Source organism: Miscanthus floridulus, chromosome 19 (assembly GCF_019320115.1).
Source record: "Miscanthus floridulus cultivar M001 chromosome 19, ASM1932011v1, whole genome shotgun sequence".
NCBI lineage: Eukaryota > Viridiplantae > Streptophyta > Magnoliopsida > Poales > Poaceae > Miscanthus > Miscanthus floridulus.
The window spans coordinates 106,380,397-106,394,775 of NC_089598.1; positions in this window are offsets into that span (position 1 = coordinate 106,380,397).

Genomic DNA, 14,379 nt, shown 5'->3' on the forward strand with positions numbered 1-14,379 from the left:
GGCTGCACCATCCAAGGTGGCTCGGCCCGTAAGATCAAGGCGTGCACATCAAGATTATAAGTTGTACTAGATATTGTAATAGTACCAAATTGGATACTTTACTTGTAACCTTGTCTCTTCGGAGTATATAAGGAGAGACAAGGGTCCCCTAGAGGACAATCCATCTAGATCTCAATACAATACACCAAAGACACAGGACGTAGGGTATTACGTCGATCAGACGGCCCGAACCTGTCTAAATCGTTGTCTCTGCGCCTTGTGTCACCATCTGGTTCCTAATTACGCGCACCATCTACCAATAATCTACCACCACGGGCACCCCCCTCGGTGGACTGCCGACCATATTTCGTCGACACACATACATATGCATCATACAGGATCACAGGAGGACACACCAATAGCAGTTCCCGAGGAGCAAGCCGGAGTCGACCAACAGGAGGATCCCGCACAGGAGGTGCAAGAGGAAAAGGAGCTTCTCGAGTGTGTGGATCACCAGCCTAGTCTGTTCGAGAGAGGCAAGCCCTGGATCATTTCTCTCCCTACGGTTTGTAAATATTTAATATTGCGTCCTTTTATGTTTGTTGCATTAAGTTAATAGGAGTTGCTTGCAATCGTTGCTGCATTTATATATATTCCTTGATTACCTGAGTATATTATACCCTTTTTACCCTGATAGGTCTAGGACCAAATTAAATGCTTAGCCCTGCTTAGACTGGTAAAGTCGGCGATTTCCTGTCACTGGCAACTATAGGTGGTTACCTAGATACTTTTACCTATAAATGCTATCATGAAAATAACCAAGTGTTACTAGATAAATGGAGACCGGGTGGAATGTTGGGCAGCAAGACATGGGTCTTGTGTGCTGGTAGTTTCCATCTGTGTCGATTAAGGACCAACCGTTGTCGTCTCTGTTGTCATGTTGAACGCATGCCTCACATTTAGTTGGCCAGATAAGTCGTTTCGACCACGAAGCTAGTGGCACTATTTGGGCCGAGATTGACCCGCTGGATGCACGTATTGGTGCTGTAGAGGGAACGACGGGGGCGCGAAGAGTGAGCCCAAGGGCAGATACGGTCTGATTCCTGACAGTCGAGCAGTCCCCAGATACTGCGGTCCTTGTTTGTCCCGCGGCTACCTAGATAGTGTCATTGGTGATCTAAGCGACCCTAACGGGGGAAGCGTGGTTTGTGTGAGGAACAACCTTCTAGCTAGATAGGAATCGATTTGAATCGCCATCGCTCCCGGACAGTGAGCACTTGACTTGAGCTACATCATTGTAGTAATGATTATGGAACGGTAAATGGTTATGAAGAGGATGTGGAAAGGCTAAAAGATGACTTAGTTACTATTGATTATTTAATCAAGTGATTGCTCTAGTACAGGTGCTAATCTAGTCGATAGGTTAATGATTATTAAAATGTGGCCAAATACTTAAAATGATACTATCATCCTGCTTATGCTTTTCGCAAAAGAGTCAAGCCAGTCCACTTAAAGAAAGCCTTGCATATTCCTTGGTGTCTACTTATTTTTAGTTTATGACGGGTAAGTCTAGCTGATTACCTTCTCATACTCAGGGCTTTGTTCCCTTGTTGTTGCAGATGGTCAGATGTACTACGGCTATTGCATCAACTATCTCTACCCTGCTATGGGCGACAACTAGGACCATGGGCATGATCACTTCTTATGTCTCTTCTTTTGCTTTTGATGGACGGATCTATACCCTGGCACTGTAATTGAACTAAGTGTGTTTACGTCGGTTTCAAAACTATTTGCTTCCGCTACTTTAATTTGAACTTGGTCTATAATAATTTTATGGTTTAAACTCCGATGTATTTTATTTATGTGCGAACTTTATGTAATAGGTAATGGTACTGCTAAGCTACTACGATCTTGGCTGAGATGTTGAAAAAGTTTGAGATCTTTCATGATTTCACGGACTACCGGGATTATGAAAGCATAAGTACAGGAATTTGATCACTCCGATGATTGTTTTTGTACTTGCGTTTTTATAATTTGGACGGTTCTGTTACACCTACGTCCTGTGTTCTGGTAGACTGTATTGATTGCGAATGAGGTGAGTGTGGGGGTATGGCCCCCCAAGACATGGGCCGCACCATCGGAGGTGGCCCGGCCCACAAGATCAAGGTGTGCACGGCGCTGCTCGGCTTGCACCGCAAGGCATTGTATAGTACCAAATAGGATACTTTACTTATAACCCTGCCCCTCTAGAGTATATAAGGAGTGGCAGGGGTCCTCTACTCAACATCATGTATTCAATACAATACACCAAAGACATAGGACGTAGGGTATTACGTCGATTAGACGGCCTGAACCTGTCTAAATCGCTGTCTCTGTGCCTTGTGTCACCATCCGGTTCCTGATCACGCGCACCCCCACCGACATATCTACCATCGCGGGATACCCCTCGGTGGACTGCCGAGCATAATCTATCGATAGTTGGCGCGCCAGGTAGGGGTGTGTGCTTGAACCATGGCAAACCAGATGGACCTCAAATCAACAACGCGTTCTCGTCGTCAATCTCGTGGAGATCCATGCCGGTCCACGACGATGATTCATCGCTACTACACCAGCCCCTGCGACAGCAGATCTGATCTTGGAACCACCTCCGAGGTCGTCTTCACCAACAACTCGCCGCCACTGCCCTCATCAGCCCTCGTCGATGACTCACCACCGCTGCCCTTGGCGGCCTTCGCCGATAGCCCTTGCCGATATCTTTCGCCGACGTCCCTCGCCGTCGACTCGTCGTCACCGCTCGGCGGCCTTCGCCGACATCTTTCGCCGACGTCCCTCATCGATGACTCACCGCCACTGCCCTCGGCGGCCTTCGCCGACAGCCCTCGCTGACATCTTTCGCCGACGTCCCTCGCCGTCAACTCGTCGTCACCGCACAGCGGCCTTCACCGACATCTTTCACCGATGTCTCTCACCGTTGACTCGTCGTCATCGCTCGGCGGCCTTCGCCGACGTCCCTCTCCGTCGACTCGTCGTCACCGCTCGACGGCCTTCGCCGACATCCTTCGCCGACGTCCCTCGCCGTCGACTCGTCATCACCGCTCGGCGACCTTCGTCGATATCTTTCGCCGACGTCCCTTGCCATCGACTCGTCGTCACCGCTCGGCGGCCTTCGCCAACATCCTTCGCCGACAGCCCTCGTCGACATCTTTCGCCAACGTCCCTTGCCGTCGACTCGTCGTCACCGCTCGGTGGCCTTCGTCGACATCTTTCGCTGACGTCCCTCGCCGTCGACTCGTCGTCACCGCTCGGCGGCCTTCGTCGACATCTTTCGCCAACGTCCCTCATCGACGACTCACCGCCGCTGCCCTCGGCGGCCTTCGCCGACAGCCCTCATCGACATCCTTCACCGACATCCCTCGCCGTCGACTCGTCATCACCGCACGACGACCTTCATCGACATCTTTCGCCGACGTCCCTCGCCGTCGACTCGTCGTCACCGCTCGGCGGCCTTCGTCGACATCTTTCGCCGACGTCCCTTGCCGTCGACTCGTTGTCACCGCACGGCGGCCTTCGTCGACATCTTTCGCCGACATCCCTCGCCGTCGACTCGTCGTCACCGCTCGGTGGCCGTCGCTGACATCTTTCACCGACGTCCCTCGCCGTCGACTCGTCATCACCGCTCGGCGGCCTTCGCCGACATCCCTCTCACCGCCGAGCTGCAAGCGAGCTGCCTGCGTCGCCGACCAGATAACGTCATACGCCGCTGACCAGACATTCTGTCTAAAGCTAAGTCACGCTTTAATATTCTTCTAAATATTCTCCAATCTCCGTATATCGCCATAATGTTTCTCCGAGCTATTTTCTCCATATTTGCTCTCCAAACGATTTTTCGAACCCCCAAACAGTCGCGTTGATGCTCGGACACCTCTAGAGACGGCCCTGTCTCCAGCTCCTCCCTACACGTGCTATGGGCTCCACGCTCTACGTTATGGGTGGTCGGCAGCGGCTCTGGTCACGCCTGTTCCTTCTACACGTGCACGGGCTCCGCGCTCGACGTTATGGACTATGGGCTAGCTAGGGCTGGAGACTCAGCTATACACTAACTGTTTAGGCGGTTTATATTAAATATAAATATATTTTCATGCCAACTGATCGCCGAACTGCATACGCCGTTTCATCACCATTGCTGATTTTTTTTCTGGAGTTTATTTATTTGTGCATCATGTACTACCCGTTCTACATGTTTGTATTGTAGGATCATCATCCAGGTGATCGGACCACCTGGTGCTCAGACTTCTCCACCGATCAACTGGTCAGACCGCTTGGTTCATGGACTCCGTCGCCGACCAGTTGACCAGACTGTTTGTCACTCGTGCTTCATCGCCAGCTACGCCGGTTACTCCTCAGTGCTTGGATTCTTCGTGCTCGAGGACTAAGTGGGCACACTTCACCGCACGGACGTCGTCAGCTACGTCGGTGCTTGGACCTCGCCGCCTACGCCAGGGACTCCTCGGTGCTTGATCATCGCCAACGACGCCGGAGACTCCTCGCTTCTCGGTGCTCGGTCATCGCCAGCGACGCCGGGGACTCCTCGCTCCTCGGTGTTCGGACATCGCCAGCGACGCCGTGGACTCCTCGCTCCTCAGTGCTCGGTCATCGCCAGCGACGCCGGGAACTCCTCGCTCCTCGGTGCTCGGTCATCGCCAGCGACGCCGGGGACTCCTCGCTCCTCGGTGCTCGGACATCGCCAGTGACGCCGGGGACTCCTCGCTTCTCGATGCTCGGTCATCGCCAGCGACGCCGGGGACTCCCCGCTCCTCGGTGCTCGGTCATCGCCAGCGACGCCGGGGACTCCTCGCTCCTCGGTGCTCGGACATCGCCAGCGACGCCGGGGACTCCTCGCTCCTCGGTGCTCGGTCATCGCCAGCGACGTCGGGGACTCCTCGCTCCTCGATGCTCGGACATCGCCATCGACGCCGGGGACTCCTCACTCCCTGGTTGGTCGGACATCACCAGCTACGCCGGGGACTCCTCGATGCTTGGATCTTGTTACGTCTCGTCGGTGTGCTATCAAGTTGCTCCATGCTGTTCGGATCAGGGTGCTAATCTTGGGCAGCACATCTGGGGTCTTGATATGCACATGTCGGACGACGTCGGCAAGCTTTCAGACTTCTTTTTCTTTGACCCTGCTACAAGATTCATTCTTCATCTTCTAGCAGGCTCGGGGACTAAGTGGGCACACTTCACCTTGCGGTGAATGTGCTTGTTCTCATCTCAAGGCTATGCCCAGGGACTGGTTGCCTGCTCGGCTGGTCTTCTACTTTATGACCCTAGCACCACGTGACTGCATCACCTACTATCAGGCTCAGGGACTAACTGTGGGGGTATGGCCCCCAAGACATGGGCTGCACCATCGGAGGTGGCCCAGCCCACAAGATCAAGGCGTGCACGACGCTGCTCGGCGTGCACCGCAAGGCATTGTATAGTACCAAATAGGATACTTTACTTGTAACCCTGCCCCTCTAGAGTATATAAGGAGAGGTAGGGGTCCTCTACTCGACATCATGTATTCAATACAATACACCAAAGACACAGGACGTAGGGTATTACGTTGATTAGACGGCCCGAACCTGTCTAAATCGCTGTCTTTGTGCCTTATGTCACCATCCGGTTCTGATTACGCGCACCCCCACCGACAAATCTACCATCATGGGATACCCCTCGGTGGACTACCGAGCATAATCTGTCGACAGTGAGATGAGATGAGGGGGTCCCCTACCCGCCTTATATAGATAGCGGTAGGGTTACAGGTCGGTTAGATCTAAATCTACTCAGTTACACGATAAGCTTTACATGGAAACAGAAAATTTCACATATCCAAACAGATCTATCTCTATCTTCAGGATATCCTCTAGAAGCCTTGTGGTGCACGCCGACCAATGCCGTGCACCATACACCTTGATCTTGTGGGCTGGACCACCCTTGATGGTATGGCCCATGTATGACCCTGTGGGTATCCGGGGTTATACCCCCCATAGCTAGTCCCCGAGCACTTTGTATCCGCTGGGCAGCACCGTCTTGATCATGTCCGAGCAGTTTAACTTAAAGCCAATCAGCAAAAATAGGTATCCGACTAGTTTAAATGGTCGGCTGGCCTCAAACTTACTCAAGTAAGGCTTGCCAGAAGGTTATAAGTGAAAGCTCTAGTTTGGTTTTGGTGAATTGATGAAACCTTAAGTGCTAACCTAGTTTATTAAGTGATCATGAGATAGGTAGCACACTCCAAGTTTTGAAGCAAATAAAGATCATAGCATGATGAAGATGATGCCATGGTGATGATCAAGTGCTCGGACTTGGAAAGAAGAAAGAGAAAAATAAAAAGCTCAAGGCAAAGGTATAAACCATAGGAGCTATTTTGTTTTGGTGATCAAGACACTTAGAGAGTGTGATCACATTTAGGATTGATAGCCGTACTATTAAGAGGGGTGAAACTCATATCGGAATGCGGTTATCAAAGTGCCACTAGATGCTCTAACTCATTACATATGCATTTATGATCTAGTGGAGTGCTAACACTCTTGAAAACGTTTGTAAAAATATGCTAACACATGTGCATAAGATGATACACTTGGTGGTTATCATATTTGAGCAAGGGTGAAGAAGTTAGAGGTGAAATGGAGTTGGTCGTAATGATGCTGGCGTCGGTCAACTAACCGAACGCTAGGTCGCTCTGTGACCGGACGCTGAAGGGTTGCGTCCGGTCGTGTTGCCGGTCGGCACAGTGATTAGGGTTAAGCACAGGACGCTGGGCTGTGTCCGGTCAAGCATGACCGAACGCGTCCGGTCGGCTAAAACTTGTTTTGGACCCTTACCGTAAACGACCGGACGCTGAGGGTTCAGTGTCCGGTCAACTCTGTCGGAGCGTCTGGTCAACATGTCGACCGTTGAGATCAAACGTTCACTATTGAATGCAAGAGACACGTGGCCGCCATCGGGCGACCGGACGCTGAGGAGCAGCGTCCGGTCAGTAGGACCGGAGCGTCCGGTCACCCCGATCAGTACCCAATGAAGGGGTACAACGGCTCTATTTCGTGGGGACTTCTATTTAAGCCCCATGGCCGGCTCGAGTTCACTCTCTTGGCCATTTGCATTGACATAGCATCCTTGTGAGCTTAGCCAAAGCCCTCCCACTCATCTCCATCATTGATTCATCATCTTTGTGAGATTGGGAGAGAATCCAAGTGCATTGCTTGAGTAATTGCATCTAGAGGCACTTGGTGTTCGTGTTTCGCTATGGATTTCACTTGTTACTCTTGGTGGTTGCCGCCACCTAGACGGCTTAGAGCAGTGAGGATCGTTGAGCTGAGGTGGTGATTGTTTCTGGCTCCGATCATGGTGATTGTGAGGGGTTCTTGACCTCCCCGGCAGAGCGCCAAAAGGTACTCTAGTGGATTGCTCGTGGCTTGTGTGATCCTCATCTTGTGTTGGTTGTGCGGCACCCTATTGAGGGTTTGGCGTGTGAAGCCAATTAGCGCGTGAACCTTCAAGTGAGTGAATCACCACAACGAGGTCTAGCTTGCCGGCAAGCAAGTGAACCTCGGTAAAAAATCATTGTGTTCATCATTGATTCCGAGGTGATTGGTCTTTATTGTTATTCGTTTTTGTGATTGATTGGTTCTTTCATCTACACGGCGGTATAACCTCCTTGATCACTCTCTTTACTTTACCGTAAACTAGTTGACAAGCTCTTTAGTGTAGCTAGTTGTGAGAGCTTACTTGTTTGGTTGGTGTGGCTCTTTAGTTAGCCTTTGAGAGCACACTAACATAGAATAGTGTCATAACTTTTGTGTGAATAGACACTATCTAAACTAGAATTGTGGTAGGTGGCTTGCATTTTGAGTAGGCTAGCGCAACACTTGCTTCACCTCATAATTGTCTAACCTTTGGTTAAGTGTTGTTGTAGAAATTTTTATTAGGCTATTCACCCCCCTCTAGCCATTAGGACCTTTCAGTAAGGAGCTCAAAATTAAATTTGAAAATTCTCTACCTTAGGTAAAGTGTACACACTTAGGCTCCATTTGCGATGTTAGATGATTATCATCTATGACTTAGTCAACGTGGAAACACTTAGGCTCCATTTATAACGTCGGATGATTATCATCCGTGACTTTAGTCAATAAGGAGACATAGGCTCCATTGCCGAAACAGTACACGCACCATAAGGTGAAGTGTACACACTTAGTCCCCGAGCGTAACGGTAAGTGAATAATTCAACTAGTGCCAGAGTCAAGAAATAGAAGACTCCAGATGCTAGCCGATCATACTACCAGGCCACAGCTTAGCTGATACCCATTAACAAGAAGATATAGTACACTCACCATAAGGTGAAGTGTACACATTTTGTCCTCGAGCCTGCTAGAAGATTGAGAAAAATCTTGTAACAAGGTCAAAGAAAAGAAATCAAAACATCTTTCATGATTGGAGAACTGAAGAGTGCTTAGCACTTAATCGCTGCAATGACCGATCAGTTGCAGCACCACTAAAAAACACCCTATGTCAAAAAGGCCTTTATCAATGAAAAACCGAAATGCCCATTTAACAGCCCATTATCCATCCTCAGAGAATTCAGAGTCGTGGAAAAATCCTAGAATGCAGAGGGGCGGGGGCGAGTCATTATAAAGACCGCCGTCAATGGCGCAAGCCCCCACTTTTCGCCGTCGCTTCGTCTTCCTCGTGCATTTGCTTCCAAAACGCCCAACCGTTCCACCATTAGAGCTGATCTCCACCAGGAAAAACCAAATCACATCCTCCTCCCCCAACCAGATCTGAGCCATGGCCAAAGGGAAAAAGCGCAACCACACGAGTCCGAAGGAATCTGGGAAGGAGTCGATGGAGGGTGGAGCTCAAACCAGCCGCGATCTAGAGTGGGTCAGATCGACCTGCTTAGAGCAGGATCTGAATGGGCCGGTGATTGAAGGCATCCTTCCCGACAAGGAGACCGCCGGATGGCATCCCGCGGCAGGTGAGGAGTTCCCGACTCCCCACACCCATGAACTCATCATTTTCGAGGCTTACTTTGCCCAGGGATTTGGAGTTCCTGCTCATCCCTTCCTCCGCCGTCTGCTCCAATATCACCGCATCAGTTCTGCCATCTAAATCCCAACAGCATCCTTCACATTTCCATCGTCATCCACCTGCGCGAAGCCTTCCTTGACATCGAGCCACATTTCAATCTGTTCCGCTGTCTGAAACCTTTCTTCGGCAAAGGATCTCCCAAGGTGGTCGGCGGTGTGTACCTACAGCTGCAGGATGGGATGGCGAATCAGTACATCGACGTCCCACTCAATACTTCATTGAAGGGGTGGACCGCAAGGTGGGTCTACATCCATAATGCTGAACCGAGCACACCAGCTGACATCGACCACCTGGTGGTACCAAATGCAAACTGGTTAGCGAGGCCAAGCAGTGATGAGATGTCCCAGGTGCAAGAACTCCAGAAAATCTTGAATAAAATTCGTTTGGATGGGGTCGGCGTCGCGATTAATTTCATCTGTCGCCGGATCCATCCGTGCAAGGATAGGGTCAACCCTGCGTATGAGTACACAGGAGATGATGATATTACTCGGGAGGTGCCCGAGAAGATAGAGAAAGGCGATGCCTATGCTCGTGCCCAAGAGTCTTCAAAACCAAGACGAAGTTGAGCAACCGGGACCGGCAGAGACCTTTCCGCCTGGCAAACCCGCCACCAGCAGTAATGATTCGACCTTCTTAGATGTTGCATCTCCAAGTTTTGTATTGTGTTCATCATATCTTGAACGTGTTTGTGCAGGACTGGGCTGTGTACTTCTCCGCCGTGCCGGATGACACCTGGCCAACCGGTGTTGACGCGCCGCCGACTAGGCTACGGCAACCGGCGTCGGATGATGACGAGTCATCCGAGTCCGACGACGAAGAGGAGGGCATTCCGAAGCACCATGCGTCGAAGTATGGGAAACAGCCAGTCCGCGAAGAGCCGGCCAAGAAGAAAAGAAGAGTAGCCTCTGCACCTCCCCGCAAGACTGGCGAGATCATGATCGGGAAACCCACCGAGAGCCGAAGGTATGTGGCAGAGGATTCCGATGATGATGAAGACGAGGGGGAGATGCTCCAACAGAGGATGTTACGCAGAGCTCCCCCCACTCTGACTTCCGAGGCATCCCGACCAGTGGTGAGCACCGAAGTAGAAGAAAGCACCGGTCGGTAGGTCCGAGAATCTGCCGGCCGCGAAGCTGTTGATGATGAAGTCCCCAGGCCTGATCGAGAAGCTCTAGCGGGGAAGACAAACGGTGCAGGCCGAAAGACCATGGGGGCATCTCGACCACCCCCAAGTGACACGACGTCCGCGGCAGCGACCGCGGAGCAAGGTAGCTCCGGCAAGTCACGACATTTCAAAGCCTCTGTCAGGCGATCAAACATGTAAGTGTAGCTTCCATAGTCCATGTCGAGCACTGCTAAACTTGAAGTTATTAACTGATGACTGTGTTGACGTAGCGAGGCGTCGACCCAAGAGTTACGCTCGGTCGGCGTTGAAGAAACGCAGCATGAGGCGAAGCCACCCACCACAAACATTGGCACCGACCCGACCACCGGCACCGAGCAGATGGCGGGCCCTGAAGCACATCCAGCGGAGGTGAGTCTCGGTGCTCCGATCCGACCACGGGGCGATGACGTGCAAGAGCCCTCGAGGGACAGTCCCGAGGAAGTGGAAGAAGTCGATCACGACCCGCCCCATTCCTAGGACGCCCCTCCTCGGCTGGTGCGAACCTTTGTATGCCGAGGCCCGAGGAGATGTAATACTAGAGAACAGACTTTAGAACGATGTCCCAATTTAGCGTTAGCCTCGGTATTTTTTTTGTCCCCAGGACTAAAGGTTCCTACCCAACGGTCGTCCGCGGGGCAGGGATCTTTAGTCCCGGCTGGTATTACCAACCGGGAGGACTAAAGCTTTTAGTCCTAGTTTGGGTGATGCCCCGGGAATAAAGATTAATCTTTAGTCCCGGTTTGGCCCCTTAACCGGGACTAATTATTCCGGCCTATAGACCAGCTCATTTCTTCCTCCCCGAGCCCGAGCCATTCCATTCAAACTCACTGCCTCTGTTCTTCAGCTTGCTTTCTTGCTCTCTCCCCCTCCATTGGTGTTGCTCTTCGATTTTGGAGGTAACAAACTTAATCCTCTTATGTTTTAGCAGTAGCTTATCTCATTTTGCGATGTAGATGCATGTATAACTTTATATGTTGGACTTTATTATGATTTTATGTCATTTTTAGCTCAAAATCACATGATGATTTGCATATATGTTTGGATAAACAAAAGTTAAATTAGTTCATCAAAATCACTTGATAGTTTAGTATTGCTAGTATATGTAGTACATTTCATGGTTTAGTTAGATAAATAAATATTTTTATTTTTTTTAATATATTACTTTAGAAATGAGAAATTTACAATAGTTTGCAAAAATAAGTATAGAAAGTAACTTGATATGGTGGATTTGATTATGATTTCTATGTCATTTTTAGCTCAAAATCACTTGATAGTTTGGTATTTTACTATTATACATAGTACATATTTCATGGTTTAGTTAGATAAATAAATAATTTTAGTTTTGTTTAAATATATTATTTTAAAAAATGTTAAATCTACACTAGTTTGCAAAAATAAGTATAGAAAGTAGATGACAACTGGTACCGGATCCTCGGCCTCTCGTTCGGTTGTGAAATGACTGAGGTCAGAACTCCCTCTCATTATCTGCGGCAAGTGTAAGCAGAAGATTGTGATAGAGTACCGAGTCAAGAGACAAGGACCCAACAAGGGTCATGTTTTCTATAAGTGCCCGGATTGCGATGTGAGTTTCTTACGCATTTAATTATTATGGCTAATTGACCTGCTTTTCTTGAATATTTTTGACTAAATATTTTTTGGCTTTAATTTCAGTGGGAGGGCAATGGATGCGATGGTTGGTACTGGAAGGAAGATTATGCTACATACGTGTAGAATTCGGGTGCGCTTGAGGTAGCGGCTGCTGCTGATGAGGCAGTGAGCCAGCAGGAGAAGCTTATTGATATTCAATAGACGAATGATTTGTCTGTTTTAGTTGCGTACGGTCACGAAATAATTATGTTACTGAAGTGCATTATAGTTTTAGTTTGTTTAGTGATAGTTGGGATTGCTTACATTGTAGCCAGGCTTAGTTAATTAATCAACCATGTGTGTGTCATCTATGTTGTGTAATAAAATACTTAATTATGTTCAAGATTTTCATAATTTGTTGTGTAATACAGATTATGTCACGCCATTAGATGTACAATGCCGATCGCCGCTCCCAAGACTTTATTGAGGGCGTGCACTATTTCTTAGGTGTGGCCGAGGCAAATAAGCGGGATGGTTTCATGTGCTGTCCATGTGCACTATGTAAGAATTTAAAGGAATATTCAAGCTCAATGAGTCTTCATTCACATTTGCTGAAGTCAGGTTTCATATCAAACTATATATGTTGGACTAAGCATGGAGAAAACGGGGTCATGATGGAAGAAGGTGAAGAAGAAGATTTAGACATTGATGACATTATTGCTCAGTATGGTGCCTTTGATGATACTACAATGGGGGAGATGAAGAAGAGGTAGCGGCAGAAGATGATCTCGGTGATGCTCTTGGCGATGCTATTCGTGATGCACAACAAGAATGTAAAAGTGAAAAAGAGAAAATTAAGTTCGAGCGCATGCTTGAGGATCATAGGAAGTTGCTATACCCGACGGTCGAAGAGGGGCAAAAAAAGCTGGGTACAACACTAGAATTGCTACAGTGGAAGGCAAAGAATGGTGTATCCGACAAGGCATTTGGGAATTTATTGAACCTCATAAAGAAGATGCTTCCGAAGCCAAATGAATTGCCCACCACTACGTACGAAGCAAAAAAGGTTGTCTGCCCTTTGGGATTAAAAATCCAGAAGATACATGCATGTCCTAATGACTGCATCCTCTACCATGGCAATGAATACGAGAATTTAGATGAATACTCGGTATGTAAAGCATTGCGGTATAAGATTAGGCGCGATGATCCTGGTGACGTCGAGGGTGAACAACGTCCTAGAAAGAAAATCTCTACCAAGGTTATGTGGTATGCTCCTATAATACCACGCTTAAAACGTTTGTTCAGAAATAAAGACCATGCATAGTTGTTGCGGTGGCATAAAGAAGACCGTAAGGTAGATAATATGCTGAGACACCCAGCTGATGGGTCCCAGTGGAGAGCGATAGACAGAGAATTTCCAGAGTTTGCAAATGAGGCTAGAAACTTAAGGTTCGCCTTAAGTACAGATGGTATGAATCCTTTTGGGGAGCAGAGCACTAGTCATAGCACTTGACCAGTTACTCCATGTATCTACAACCTTCCTCCATGGTTATGCATGAAGCAGAAGTTCATTATGATGCCGATCCTCATCCAACGTCCAAGGCAACCTAGCAACGACATCGATGTCTATCTGAAGCCATTAGTTGAAGAACTTCTAGTTTTATGGAATAAACCAGGTGTACATGTCTGGGATGAGTACAAACAAGAACACTTTGACCTACGAGCAATGTTGTTCGTAACAATCAATGATTGGCCTACTTTAAGTAATCTTTCAGGTCAGACAAACAAAGGATATAATGCATGCACACATTGTTTTGATGACCTTGACAGTATATATTTGAAAAGATGTTGAAAGGTCATGTACCTTGGCCATCGTCGATTCCTTCCTTTGAATCACCAAGTAAGAAAGAAAGGGAAGCATTTTAAAGGTAAGCCAGACCACCGGAAGAAGCCTCATAACCGAACTAGGGAAGATGTACTCGCAATGGTCAAGGATGTGAAAGTAGTATTTGGAAAGGGACAAGGCAGCGAATATGTTCCCAAAGATGCTAAGAGACACACACCCATGTGGAAGAAGAAGTCCATCTTTTGGGAGCTACCCTATTGGCAAGTTCTAGAGGTCCGCAACGCAATCGACATGATGCACCTGACAAAGAATCTTTGTGTGAACCTGTTAGGATTCATGGGTGTGTACGGGAAGCCAAAGGATTCACTTGAAGCATGCTAGGACTTGCAGGGCATGAAAGAACGAGACAACCTTCATCCAGAGAAGACAGATGATGGATGTCATTACTTAAGTCCTGCTAGCTACACGATTAGCAAAGAAGAGAGGGACAACATGTTTGAATGTCTAAGCAGCATCAAGGTCCCATCAGGATTCTCCTCTAATATAAAGGGTATAATAAATGTGCCAGAGAAGAAATTCTTAAACTTAAAGTCCCACGACTGCCACATGCTTATGACGCAATTGCTTCCAGTTGCTTTAAGAGGAATTCTACCTCCACATGTACGTCTAG